Raw genomic sequence first — 15,204 nt, forward strand, 5'->3', positions numbered from 1 at the left:
CAGAGTACTATGGGCTTAGGCGCGTGCCCACTTCGACCGAATGGTTTCTTTTCCTTTGTCTGTTTATCTAAACGCAGATTCCCGGTCGGAATATTATCACTTTTTTATGAGAAAAATGGCATAAAAATTGATTTTAAACAGCGGTTGACATGCTTCGAAGTACGGTAATGGAATATTTAGAATTCTTTTGTCACGAATTGCACCATGCTCGTCACCCTTATTTAGCCTTTAGGATAGTGTCTAGAACGCACAAACAAAACGGCGCTGTTTGGATATAACGATGGATTATTTTGGACCAAACCAACATTTGTTATTGAAGTAGAAGTCCTGGGAGTGCATTCTGACGAAGACAACAAAGGTAAGAACATTTTTCTTATAGTAAATCTGACTTTGATGAGTGCTAAACCTGCTGGGTGTCTAAATAGCTAGCCCTGTGATGCCGGGCTATCTACTGAGAATATTGCAAAATGTGCATTCACCGAAAAGCTATTTTAAAATCGGACATATCGAGTGCATAGAGGAGTTCTGTATCTATAATTCTTAAAACAATTGTTATGCTTTTTGTGAACGTTTATCGTGAGTAATTTAGTAAATTCACAGGCAGTGTTCGGTGGGAATGCTAGTCACATGCTCGTCACATGCTAATGTAAAAAGCTGGTTTTTGATATAAATATGAACTTGATTGAACAAAACATGCATGTATTGTATAACATAATGTCCTAGGGTTGTCATCTGATGAAGATCATCAAAGGTTAGTTCTACATTTAGCTGTGGTTTGGGTTTATGTGACATTATATGCTAGCTTGAAAAATGGGTGTCTGATTATTTCTGGCTGGGTAGTCTGCTGACATAATCTAATGTTTTGCTTTCGTTGTAAAGCCTTTTTTCAAATCGGACAGTGTGGTTAGATTAACGAGAGTCTTATCTTTAAAATGGTGTAAAATAGTCATATTTTAGAAAAATTTAAGTAATAGCATATCTAAGGATTTGAATAACGCGCCACAGGATTCAACTGGCTGTTGAGTAGGTGGGACGCGTCCCACCTAGCCCATAGAGGTTAAAGTTCAAATTTCTCCCGCTCTCATTCAAGACCCTATCCAGGGCCCGCTTGATCAAGAAACAAGCCCCCGGGCTTTGTCTATAGACTCTGATACAAAAGTTGCGAAGAAAAAGGTCAAGCGCTTCGTTAAAGCCAAGCCCACTCAAAATCGGAAAAGTCAATCTGCTTCCATCTTGAACAGACATGGCACATCACGTCGTTGCGAACGACCACTCCACTTTGTGGGGAATATGTCCACTAACCACGAATCTAAACGGCCATACCTGGAAACAGTCCTGGAGGACTGCTTAGCTTGTCATGCGCTAATTGATTTGGGTGCGACAATATCACTCATCTCTCAAACATTGTTTGATGATCTCAAAAGGGCTTTGAAGCCAACTAAACGTTGGTTAAAAGTGGAACGATGCGACAATAAACTTTGAGGGGTCACTCAGACTACCTCGCCTTTCACATTGAGAGTCATGCTGAAACTACAATTTCCAGGACGTATCGCTCGTTCACCCTGTGTATGTTACCAGCCTCGAAACTGTAACCCTGCTACTTGGAGCAGACTTGATGGATCGGTTACTCCCATTGATGGATTGGAAAACCAACCAGGTATGGTCACAGGCCACAGTGCCTTCTCCACTGAACACACTGTCTCCCCCTAATGCTAGCTGCAACGCAGTCATTCACGAGGGGTATCTGTCGAAAGCACCCCTTGGGAAAAAGACGTTTAGAAACCTCTTGGTACAAAATCCGATCCACGGAGAGAGTACGATATCTCGACACATTCCATCAGCCAACCTGATTGACCATTCTTTTCATGATTTCGAGCCAGCTGTCTCTGTGAATGAGCAACTTCCTCCTCCTTGCAGTCATGCAATACGGTAGTTGAGATGAACTTCTCTTTCCCTTTGGACACTTCCGCAAGCACTGCGGCCGTCCCAGCAAGAAAAACATTGATGCGCAGAGTATACTCTGCTTCCGATGATACACCTTCCGCTTTGTTGGGGACTGTCACCCCTTACAATGACACTAATGGCGTCAGTCCAGCAACTGACCCGATGACTCCCACTGGTGAAACACTTTGCGATATCACAGACCGATATCCTCGTCTCAGTTCGCAGGTACTGAAGAGGTTGCCACACGCGGACGCGGTGGTGACTGACATGCCTCGACAGCCACTGAACGTTTTGAAGCACAAACACCAGGAGATTTGGTTGAAAGGTTACAGCCATTCTCATAACAACGCGGCCGCTGACAACTCGTACATAGGGTCCGACCTTTTCATTTGCGCATCGGACACCAACACCACCCGCTGGTGGGGGGGTCCCGAGGCACAAAGGGGGGGAATAGTAGCCCAGACCCATGATGAGCTTCATCGAGGCCAGTGGGGGGGGGTCAAGACTACGGACAACACCGTACGAGGCCGCCAGAGCATAAATCAAATCTAGTTGTAAACTCTCCTATGAGAACAGTGAGGAGCAGACAGGCCCCTAGACGGGGATTATCTTAGAAGACATCTAAGATAGTACTGAGGTGTACCACACTGGTCGTAAAGGAAGTCCAGTGGACTTGTCCACCTCCAAAACTAATGGCATCAATAATCATTCTTTGCCATGTGTAGGTTCAACTACAATACAACTAGTAAAATGCTCCAATCATGTGTTCCGGTAGATAATATTTCCGAATAAATCGGTAGGATAACTGGTCCCCTTGAGTACCAGTACCAATACTAGCAACAGTCAGTCCAGCTACAATCAGTAAGAAGGTTAGAGATTTAACCAATCAAATTACCATTGACAACAGCGACATAGGAGTCACTCAGAGTGCAACACGTGGAGGGGAATCTCCAGTGCACTCTTCCAATGGTTAACACACGTCACTAATAAATAGGATCCTCCATTCAGGAGGAAAATTATTAGAAGTCATGAACCATGATCACACCACGTATGACTGGTCCAATACTTAAAGAGTACTTCCGTCGTGAGGTTAGCTCCTCTGTGGATAACATAGCTATGAAATAGGCTTCATACCTATCGCCACTACAATAGTGGAAGACAGTGACTTGTAGAAAAACTACTACAGACTCCCTTGACACCAATTCTGACTGACCTCCAGGCATTGACCTGAAAATTACCTGACTACGTCAGACTCATTCTGAACAAGTTGTAATCTGCCCGGATACTTGGTTTTCTTCCCTTGACATGCGCGCTTGTGTAAGCATAAGCGCACATGCACAACGGAATATCCAATTAGGATTTATGCTAGGACCACTTAAGGGCCCAAGCAATATACCAGCCTTAGTAAAGTTGAACATTTACTTCTAGGCCTTTGACTCTACAGCACTCACCAGTTTTCTTCCCAGAAGTCCATAGGTCATCCCTGTAGACTGCCCAAAACTAATGCATTACAGCTGTAGACTTATCATATAGTTAAACTTAGGATAGCGCCTAAGCAACACACCAAGTAGGAAAAACCCTAGATATGGCATTAGAGACAATGCCATGATAATCATTTTGCCAGAACATTGGACGTATATAGAATACAGTCCAATTAGATGATTTTTCTTGTGTGAGAACTATATTTTGTATAATTTTTGTTTATGCTTTCATTCCTTTTCGGTTCAGTTCCTTTGACACTTAGGAAGTGATAGAGCCTTAACCTGTTGGGGCTAGGGGGCAGTATTTGCACGGCTGGATAAAAAAATAAATCTATAATTCTTTAAATGACAATATAATATTTTACCAATGTTTTCTAATTTTAATTATTTAATTTGTGGTGCTGACTTGACTGCCGGTTATTGGAGGGAAACGATTTCCTCAACATCAATGCCATAGTAAAACGCTCTTTTTGGATATAAATATGAACTTGATAGAACTAAAAATTCATGCATTGTCTAACATAATGTCCTAGGAGTGTCATCTGATGGAGATTGTAAAAGGTTAGTGCATCATTTTAGCTGGTTTTATGGTTTTGGTGACCCTGTCTTTGAATTGACAAAACATTACACACAACTCTTGTAAATGTACTGTCCTAACATACTCTAAATTTATGCTTTCGCCGTAAAACCTTTTTGAAATCGTAAAACGTGGTTAGATTAAGGAGATGTTTATCTTTCAAAGGGTGTAAAATAGTTGTATGTTTGAAAAATTTGAATTTTGACATTTATTTGGATTCAAATTTGCCGCTCTTGAAATGCACCTGCTGTTGATGGAGTGCACCACGGGTGGGACGCTTGCGTCCCACCTAGCCCATAGAGGTTAAACAAAGTCCCCATACAACCATCACTTAGTGCCACAACGCCGCTCATTGGGGAATGAATGTAATTATATATAGTTCATGAGTGTGTGTGCGTTGTTAACATCTACCTAAGTTACTGCCCAGATCTTCCAGTCTGGACGACGGGTCCGCAACGGTGACCCCAAATCCGGCCACCCACGGCCTATCCTTGTGGCGGCATGCCCGCTGTCAGAGAGACTACCAAGGTAAACCACCAGAGGGGGGGACCGTAACGGCGATCACCAACCAGGACATCCCCTGGCCCTTCCTGGGGTACTTTACAGCTTCCAGGGAACCTACCAAGGTACACCACTAGAGGAGACCGCAACGGCGATCACCAACCGGACATCAACTGCCCATCCTTGTGGTGGACGGCTCCGCTTTCAGAGAGCCTACCAAGTTCAACTACCAGAGAGGACTGCAACGATGATCTACCAATGGGACATCACGTGGTCATGATTTTATGTTGATTTGTAACTTGCAGGATAAACAAGATCCAAACCACCAGGGGTGGTATGTCATGACGTTGGCCTCTTTTGGTACAGGGAGGACAGTTGACCCCCTCCCCTTTTGCACCATCTCCCAACCTACCTTCCCCCACCCAGTCCCTGTGTGAAGGAGTGGTAAAATTCCAGGAGAGTCTCTGGCCACATGGCCCATAGAGAGACACAGGAAATTCTTCCAACGCACAGAATTGGGGAGCCAAGCGACATTTGTGTTCTGGAGAAGGTGTGGAAGATTGGTGAAGAATCCAGCTATGAACTGGTCCGCTTGGTACAATTTTGTGATACTCAGAAGAGACAATATAGCCATATTACCATAAAACTGTTTATATAATAGCCTCAGCTTGAGACTTGCATCATAATGGTTGTATAGAATGTATTAATAAGGATAAAGCTTTTGTAATACATTGAGATGCTATGTACTGATGTTAATGTGATAGAATTGTATTTCTGTAACCAAGTCTAACTCAGTCATAGGCACGCCCCCAGGGACACATACAGGACCAGGCGTCATTTGACAAGCTGTTCTATGGGCACTATAAAACACTCCCTGATTTACATTTCTTTAGACCAGGCCTCCACTCCATGGCCAATAGGTTTTACCATCCAATTCCTCTACTGAAAGTGAACTACACCACATGGTTAACTTTTAGACTATCGAGACCGACAGAATAAGAACAAGTCTTTGATATTAATTATTAGTCTGCAGCTAAGTAAATTATATCATCGAACGCGAAGACCAACGAAACATCCATTCTATGACCACATTAATGAATGTCGCTCTGAAAGATCCATTCTAACCGAGAGAGAGAGAGAGAGAGACAAAACTCTCCACAGAACGACGTTCCAACAAAGAACGACGACACATGAGCGTAAATATATATTGATTGCAATTGTTCCCGAATGAGCGAGCCTTCAATTGTCAATTGTTAATATTAATGAACTCTGTGTACCTTCTCAGCTGACCGTTTATGACCCATTGTCTAACAGACCTGCCATGCCTGTTAGCCATTAGGGCACATTACTATACCAATCCTTTGTGACAATAATTACTGTTTGTATGTTTTCTGTTAATTACTTAGTGTAGTAAATAAATGATTTTAAGACAATTGATGTATGGATGATTTTAGTAAAGACTGGATTCGTGCAGATACAACAATTTACGACGTTTGGAATGAGACTGGACTCGAGGTAAAATACACCATTTAAACCAGAAGATAATCGGCCTATACTATAATAGAATATAATATTATAATACAGGAAAGTTATATTAGGAAAATTATAACTTTGTTATCTGAATATTGTCCTTGGTGCCCCGATCTCCTAGTTAATTACAATTAAACGATTAATCAGTTTAATTGCGTGATAATAATTACAGGGAGTTAATTGATAAACCTGTCTTCAGTTTAATCGTACCCCAAAGACACGACACATCATATAAAACAGAACGCAGCTATTAACGAGAAAATACTAAAACATACAAACAATATCAATGAAGTAATAAAAAAATAAACAATTCTAGTGCTATTGTAATCACTCTGAAAAATCTAGAATGATTCAGGAAAATGTTATTCTTGTTGTTATTCACTGGGGTTAATGTTTTAATAAAATAGTTAAATTCAATCAGAAAAATGTGTAATTTTGGTATAGAATTTTTGTCTGTGTATAAACTATTTGGCAACAAGAATAAAAAAATTCACAATCATTTCAATGGTCTTGTTATCATTGCAATAGGAACATATATCTTTCATGTCAAAAACATGGGTCGTGTTCATAATGGTAAATAAGTATTTTGCAAAGTTTTCCCAGAATTCTGACACAAATTTACATTAAAGAACAAGTGGGACAGATTCTCACCTTCTTTTTCACAGAAAACACAGATATCATCAATAGCCACAAATGTGGATATCATATAAATGGATATGTCATGTAAAATTTTAAATTTTAAATTGTTTGGTATACAATATTTGTATGGCCTTGACAATGTCAGGATTAAGCATGTTCCAGAAACATTATGTAATATATTCTAATATGAATTAATTCTAGAATTGTGTCTGTTATTAATGATAAACCTTTAAACTCCACTCTTCCTCCCATCTCTCTATTTTTCAGCTCCAGATGACAAAACCCACACAGTCCAGGGGTTGCAGGTCTGCCGACTTCCTTCTGGTCACACATTGTATTCAGAGAAATATCCAATAAACCAAAGACATTGCTTTTACTGTGATTGTACTTTACTACAGATATTTTCCTCAAATAAAATAAACAAGTTATTACAATTTATTTACATTGGGTCTAATGTGTGTGTGAGAGGGAGGCATGTGAAGGGTTAAAGTTGATTTGGGGGTCTTCTAAAGACCCCCACCATTGATTATGTTGTTATTCATTTGCTGACGTGCCATTGTACTTATACTCACTGTATAGCTGAATATTGAGGCCTCTCTGTGTGTAGCTCTCTGCCAAAACCCGCAGCCCTGCGTCTGTGAGAAGAGGTGAGAAAAGGGACTGTGGATGACAGCGAGACACAGAGAGACACAGAGAGACAGCTTCTGTTTTTCTCTGAAACAAGGGCAGATTTACATACTGCTGAGACCGGTTCTCAGAAACCTTGTGTTAAGAATAACTTGTTATTTTAGCTGCACATACAGGGTTTGACACCATAAGGGGTGATCTATATAAGATCCTGTCTTTCTTTTGTTCGGGGCAGAACTCAGGAGAGACATCAGTTGTATGTTGATCTTTGACTTCTGTCTACGGCTGTATTCTAATATCTTCATTTTATATATTCACATTTGAAGTTTTCCTTATTTGTAAATAACGGAGCCCAGAAAAGTGGAACCAACACATGTTTTCAACTCAGAAAAAAGCACAGAATTTCCTCAGACTGTAAACATTAAGCCATAGTCTTTTACAATATTATCAATCACCCTTTGATTTGATAGATATGGAGAGTAATTATGTAGATATTAAGAATGGATATGAAGGAGTAGATCTCTCTAATCCTCAAATAAAATGCAGCAAACATGAAATAAACAAGTAATTACAATGTATTTACATTGTGGATAATGTGTGTGTTGTGTTTTATTTTTCCTTGTCAGCCACCCAAATGAAAGACCACAGCAGAGGACTGCTGAGACTGCAGCTGAACTGCTGGGGCTGGCAGATCTAAAAGAGAGAGGCACAATTTTCACAAGTTAAAATAATTATACAACAAAACAGAGAGTGATTGAGTGAGTGTGTATACGTGTGTTTGATAATTACCTGGACCACATCACAATGCTTCAGGTGTAGAAGCCTCTGGAAGTTCCAGCATGCCACTCCAGGCCTGGAACAGCTTGGTGGAAAGACCTGTCACCCACTGAGCAGGTGGGCAGATCTGAAAAATAGGCACAATATCATTTTAATGACAAAGCCTTGACTACACACCAACCTAAACAGAACAGACTATGGGAGGAGCACAGTACTACATAGAGCCATGACTACATGGAACTCTATTCCACATCAAGTAACTCACGTATTGTACTTGCCCTTGCAATCTGATGTGTGTGTTCTGTGTTATTATGACTCAGAAGTCTCAACCTGACCACATCCTTGTAGTCGGCCAATCAGTGATTAGCTTGGGAAAATTGGCTATCAACAGTGTCCAGTAAAAAGGAGATCAAAGGACATGTATTACTGAATGACATGAGATCTAGGACCCTGCCTCAGGACTACCTGGCCTGACGACTCCTGTCTGTCCCTGTCTCCAGTCCACCTGGTCGTGCTGCTGATCCAGTCTCTGCTGTTTCTGTCTGCAGCTATGGAACCCTGACCTGCTCAAGGCTCACCAGAGGTACTACCTTGTCCCAGACCCGCTGTTTGATCCTGTCTCTCGCTACCTGACCTACTGTCTCAACCTCTAAACGCTCAGCTATGAAGAGCCAACTGGCATTTACTCCTGAGGTGCTGAACTATTGCACCCTCTATAAACCTCTATTATTTGACACTGCTGGTCATCTGTCTAAATGGCTGTAGTCTTTTATCATCTCCACCAGCACAGCCAGAAGACTGGCCACCCCTCAGAGCCTGGTTCCTCTCTAGGTTTCTTCCTAGGTTCCTGCCTTTCTAGGGAGACTTTCCTAGCCACTGTGCTTCTACGTCTGCATTGCTTGCTCTTTGGGGTTATAGGCTGGGTATCTGTATAAGCTCTTTGTGACAACTGCTGATGTAAAAGGGGCTTTATAAAATACATGTGATAGATTGTTTGTATATGCTTCTATTCATGTCAGTAACTCTAAATATGACATTGAGTTGTCTTACATTTCCTCAATAGGAAGTTGTACCTTCAGCTAACACTTTTTCCTGGTCTTTCCTGCTGGGGACAGGGGGCTTCAGGGTTGTGATTGGACGGCCTGAAACCTGGAATATTAACAATAATTAGTCTACACATTTATAAATGAATGAAATTCAATATGGGTTCGCTGTGCATCTCATCTGATTGACAATTGCTGATGATATACTGTATCTGTCTATTTTCTGTTGAAAATCTGCCACCAAACCACATAATTCTATCTAGTGAGAGAGTACAAAACCATTAGCTTATTTTACCAAGTCAAAAATAACATGATTTAGTCAAGGGACCCAACAAATAACAACGACGCTAGTTAACTGCACCCCATATCAACCAACTACTAGCTGGTCACAAGGCTACGTTGTTATCATTTAGTAATGTTGTACTGTAGTCTAATGCAATTAGTCTGTAATAATGTTTATCCAGTGTATCTATGTATTTAATTAGTCTGTTATAATGTTTATCCAGTGTATCTATGTATTTAATTAGTCTGTTATAATGATTATCCAGTGTATCTATGTATTTCATTCAAGTCTGTTATAATGTTTATCCAGTGTATCTATGTATTTAATTAGTCTGTAATAATGTTTATCCAGTGTATCTATGTATTTAATTATTCTGTAATAATGTTTATCCAGTGTATCTATGTATTTAATTAGTCTGTTATAATGTTTATCCAGTGTAACTATGTATTTAATTAGTCTGAAACAATGTTTATCCAGTGTAACTATGTATTTAATTAGTCTGTTATAATGTTTATCCAGTGAATCTATGTATTTAATTAAAGTCTGTTATAATGTTTATCCAGTGTATCTATGTATTTAATTAGTCTGTTATAATGTTTATCCAGTGTATCTATGTATTTAATTAGTCTGTTATAATGTTTATCCAGTGTAACTATGTATTTAATTAGTCTGAAACAATGTTTATCCAGTGTAACTATGTATTTAATTAGTCTGTTATAATGTTTATCCAGTGTATCTATATATTTAATTAAAGTCTGTTATAATGTTTATCCAGTGAATCTATGTATTTAATTAAAGTCTGTTATAATGTTTATCCAGTGTATCTATGTATTTAACTAAAGTCACATGATGTACTGATGAGACCTGCTCCCTCTGCTAGAACACTTCCCCTTTGTCTACATGACTGACTCATGGTTCTGGACTCACAGCCAAATGCTGTTTCTCCATATCCTGTTATTTAGTAGACTGAACTAAGCTGTGAGAGATGAACAGGACAAATGGTTGTGGTTCTTTTGAGAAACAGTGTTGTGACATTGAGCACTGAGAAATGGTGTGACATTTCTCAACAAGACCTCACCACAAAAGTTACAATGTGGAAAGATGAACATCTCTTTACAGATGAGTTTATATATACTGCTCAAAAAAATAAAGGGAACACTTAAACAACACAATGTAACTCCAAGTCAATCACACTTCTGTGAAATCAAACTGTCCACTTAGGAAGCAACACTGATTGACAATAAATTTCACATGCTGTTGTGCAAATGGAATAGACAACAGGTGGAAATTATAGGCAATTAGCAAGACACCCCCAATAAAGGAGTGGTTCTGCAGGTGGGGACCAAAGACCACTTCTCAGTTCCTATGCTTCCTGGCTGATGTTTTGGTCACTTTTGAATGCTGGCGGTGCTTTCACTATAGTGGTAGCATGAGACGGAGTCTACAACCCACACAAGTGGCTCAGGTAGTGCAGCTCATCCAGGATGTCACATCAATGCGAGCTGTGGCAAGAAGGTTTGCTGTGTCTGTCAGCGTAGTGTCCAGAGCATGGAGGCGCTACCAGGAGACAGGCCAGTACATCAGGAGACGTGGAGGAGGCTGTAGGAGGGCAACAACCCAGCAGCAGGACCGCTACCTCCGCCTTTGTGCAAGGAGGAGCAGGAGGAGCACTGCCAGAGCCCTGCAAAATAACCTCCAGCAGGCCACAAATGTACATGTGTCTGATCAAACGGTCAGAAACAGACTCCATGAGGGTGGTATGAGGGCCCGATGTCCACAGGTGGGGGTTGTGCTTACAGCCCAACACCGTGCAGGACGTTTGGCATTTGCCAGAGAACACCAAGATTGGCAAATTCGCCGCTGGCGCCCTGTGCTCTTCACAGATGAAAGCAGGTTCACACTGAGCACATGTGACAGACGTGACAGAGTCTGGAGACGCCGTGGAGAACATTCTGCTGCCTGCAACATCCTCCAGCATGACCGGTTTGGCGGTGGGTCAGTCATGGTGTGGGGTGGCATTTCTTTGGGGGGCCGCACAGCCCTCCATGTGCTCGCCAGAGGTAGCCTGACTGCCATTAGGTACCGAGATGAGATCCTCAGACCCCTTGTGAGACCATATGCTGGTGCGGTTGGCCCTGGGTTCCTCCTAATGCAAGACAATGCTAGACCTCATGTGGCTGGAGTGTGTCAGCAGTTCCTGCAAGAGGAAGGCATTGATGCTATGGACTGGCCCGCCCGTTCCCCAGACCTGAATCCAATTGAGCACATCTGGGACATCATGTCTCGCTCCATCCACCAACGCCACGTTGCACCACAGACTGTCCAGGAGTTGGCGGATGCTTTAGTCCAGGTCTTGCAGGAGATCCCTCAGGAGACCATCCGCCACCTCATCAGGAGCATGCCCAGGCGTTGTAGGGAGGTCATACAGGCACGTGGAGGCCACACACACTACTGAGCCTCATTTTGACTTGTTTTAAGGACATTACATCAAAGTTGGATCAGCCTGTAGTGTGGTTTTCCACTTTAATTTTGAGTGTGACTCCAAATCCAGACCTCCATGGGTTGAAAAATTGGATTTCCATTGATTATTTTTGTGTGATTTTGTTGTCAGTGTAACCGATGTGAAATGGCTAGTTAGTTAGCGGTGGTGCGCGCTAGTAGCATTTCAATCGGTCACGTCACTCGCTCTGAGACTTGAAGTAGGGTTTCCGCTTGCGTCGCAAGGGCCGCGGCTTTTGTGGCGCGATGGGTAACGATGCTTCGTGGGGTGTCAGTTGTTGATGTGTGCAAGGGTCCCTGGTTCGAGCCCGGGTTGGGGCGAAGAGAGGGACGGAACCTATACTGTTACATCAGCACATTCAACTATGTAAAGAAAAAAGTATTTAATAAGATTATTTCTTTCATTTAGATCTAGGATGTGTTGTTTAAGTGTTCCCTTTATTTTTTTGAGCAGTGTATAATTTAATATATTTGCTTTCATCTATTTTTGTTTTCTCAATCATTCAGTTCCATAGGTCAGGGTCAAGCTGAGCTGGGCAAATAGTGGAAGACGTTACTGGTTGACTATATTCAGTTGACTGTATGTTACTATGTCAGTCCATCTCTTTTGACACCTCCCTCCCTTTATCTCTCACCCTCCCCACCCCCTCCTCTCTCTCTCCCCACCCCTCCTCTCCTCCCTGTCCCTCTGCTCATCTCTCTCTCTTCCATCTCCCTCTCTCTCATTCTCTCTTCCATCTCTCTCTCTCTCATTCTCTCTCTCTCTCTCTTCCTGACATATAGTGTTGAGGACCTGTTGATCTTGACTCAGATCACAGACCTCTAGCTTCTACACCCCTCCCTTCTCCTACTCTAACATAACACCAATATAATATATAATATATACTCTCATTCATTTACATAGAGACAGATACAATCAATCATTGACACACTGAATATACAACAGTCAGATGCATGACACCATCACCAATGTTCCTCTAACTTTTTCCGGGACTGAGCAGATTTCAGGTCTGCTGAGCGCAAACTTGAACATTGTGAAAATTCTGTGCAACTTCCAGTGTGCGTTTACTGTGAACACTGAGGCTGTACCCCCTTTAAGTTACAGTTAACAGTGGACAAGTAGGCTACTGTGGCTATTTGATCATAATGTAGGCCTACCAGAGTGACCTACCATCAAAAACAATGGAGAAAATGCTTCCCATAACATTTTAACATGGAAACAGTTGTTCTATCATTCAGCCTACAGTAGCAGCCAATGTGTGGTGTTTAATATAGGCCTACATTCCATGAGACTTCTGAAAGAAACATGCAGGGCTTGACATTAACTTGTTTATCCACTTCTCCTTCAGGCAAGGAGGTGACTGAAAATGCTGTTGTGTTTGATGCAAGCTTACGCAAGTGTGTCCCAAAATACAACACTGTCCCTTTAAGACAAAAAAAGCTATTTACCTGACTGTCACCGTCTGCCGGAGAAGTCAGTCACTGGCCGCGGACAGCATTTGGTAAACTAACACACCTCCTCCCTGCTCCGTTTTCAGCTCCGTTAGCAATGTGTCGACACAGTTCATTTAGCATCTCAGTTCATACAATACACACATTATTATTACCATCCTTCAGTAACAATATGGTATAAGGAATAGGCAGACAAGCATTCATGTTTGATTCATGTGATGTTTATTGTACTTAGTAATGTTGTGGAGTAGCGCTGTTTGATTGTTTCTGTCCCTCTCCGTCTCTGTAACTTCCGGGTTTGCTGGAATAAGGACGCGAGCTTCTTCTTCTATGGTATAATTACGTTCGCAACAATTATATGTGCATTCCGCCACCTACTGTTCAGGTGGATAATACGTCTCCAAAAAGGATAAACATGTAATCATATAAATAAAATAACAAATTCCATACAAAGTATCATGTTAATTAAACTAAATCAGCCTGCTTTTCTATTTTAATCAGGTCCCTACACAGGCTCAGAGGGATCCTGTGATGGAGGGACATTTCCTGGTGACAGTAGTCCTTGAAGTGCTTCTGCCGTAAGTCTTGGAGGCCCAAAAACTTCTCTGCTGCAGTTATAATAATGTACAGTACAATGAATAACTGTGGCTGTAAATGCTACAAAATCCACCTTTTCCTCAATAAGTGTATCCAGATCACTTGATTGACGTATAACATTTACAACTGGTTGTGGTACATCCACCTCCATATCTTCTTCAGAACTGTGGCCTCTTTTCCCTTCAACTCTCTTCACCACCTCCACATAGGAGACTTGCTGTACAGCCCTGATCCTTGACTCCTCAACCTCTTTCACCCTCACAGGGCATTCTGGGAATTCAGAAATATGATCCCTACCACAGTTACAACATTTTACATTCACAGACACTTCTAGAACATATTCCTTCAGTCTGAAAACACTTGACACAGACCAACTGCTTTCACTTTTTACACAAACGCTCTTATGGCATATCTTATATATCCCAACTTATCATAGGGTGGTAAATACTCATCAAACACCAATAATACAGATAAACTCTGCTCCTTTTCCCCCATTCTCCATAGGGGTCAATATTACAGATAAACAGCTACATTCTCCATAGGGGTCAATAATACAGATAAACAGCTACATTCTCCATAGGGGTCAATAATACAGATAAACAGCTACATTCTCCATAGGGTCAATAATACAGATAAACAGCTACATTCTCCATAGGGGTCAATAATACAGATAAACAGCTACATTCTCCATAGGGGTCAATAATACAGATAAACAGCTACATTCTCCATAGGGGTCAATAATACAGATAAACAGCTACATTCTCCATACGGGTCAATAATACAGATAAACAGCTACATTCTCCATAGGGGTCAATAATACAGATAAACAGCTACATTCTCCATAGGGGTCAATAATACAGATAAACTCTGCTCCTTTTCCCCATTATCCATACGGGTCAATAATACAGATAAACAGCTACATTCTCCATAAGGGTCAATAACACAGATAAACAGCTACATTCTCCATAGGGTCAATAATACAGATAAACAGCTACATTCTCCATAGGGGTCAATAATACAGATAAACAGCTACATTCTCCATAGGGTCAATATTACAGATAAACAGCTACATTCACCATTGGGGTCAATAATACAGATAAACAGCTACATTCTCCATAGGGGTCAATAATACAGATAAACAGCTACATTCTCCATAGAGGTCAATAATACAGATAAACAGCTACATTCACCATTGGGGTCAATAATACAGATAAACAGCTACATTCACCATAGGGTCAATAATACAGATAAACA

At 41.3% G+C, this 15,204-nt stretch overlaps 1 long non-coding RNA gene across 4 annotated transcripts in view; it reads right to left on the bottom strand.

Annotated features, from left to right (window-relative positions):
• The window catches only part of LOC106594469 (uncharacterized), a 57,976-nt gene extending 44,301 nt beyond the window's left edge, over nucleotides 1-13,675 (bottom strand). The window contains exons 1-6 of one of the 4 annotated variants that reach the window (XR_006762888.2): nucleotides 13,351-13,674; nucleotides 9,150-9,225; nucleotides 8,089-8,203; nucleotides 7,883-7,992; nucleotides 7,245-7,307; nucleotides 3,057-6,993 (exon numbers count right to left, since the gene is read on the bottom strand). This is a non-coding gene — a long non-coding RNA (uncharacterized LOC106594469). The other 3 variants (XR_014392048.1, XR_014392049.1, XR_014392047.1) reach the window with 3 other exon arrangements.
• Nucleotides 13,676-15,204: the final 1,529 nt, after the last annotated feature.

This window comes from Salmo salar, chromosome 04 (assembly GCF_965601325.2).
Source record: "Salmo salar chromosome 04, fSalSal1, whole genome shotgun sequence".
Taxonomy (NCBI): domain Eukaryota; kingdom Metazoa; phylum Chordata; class Actinopteri; order Salmoniformes; family Salmonidae; genus Salmo; species Salmo salar.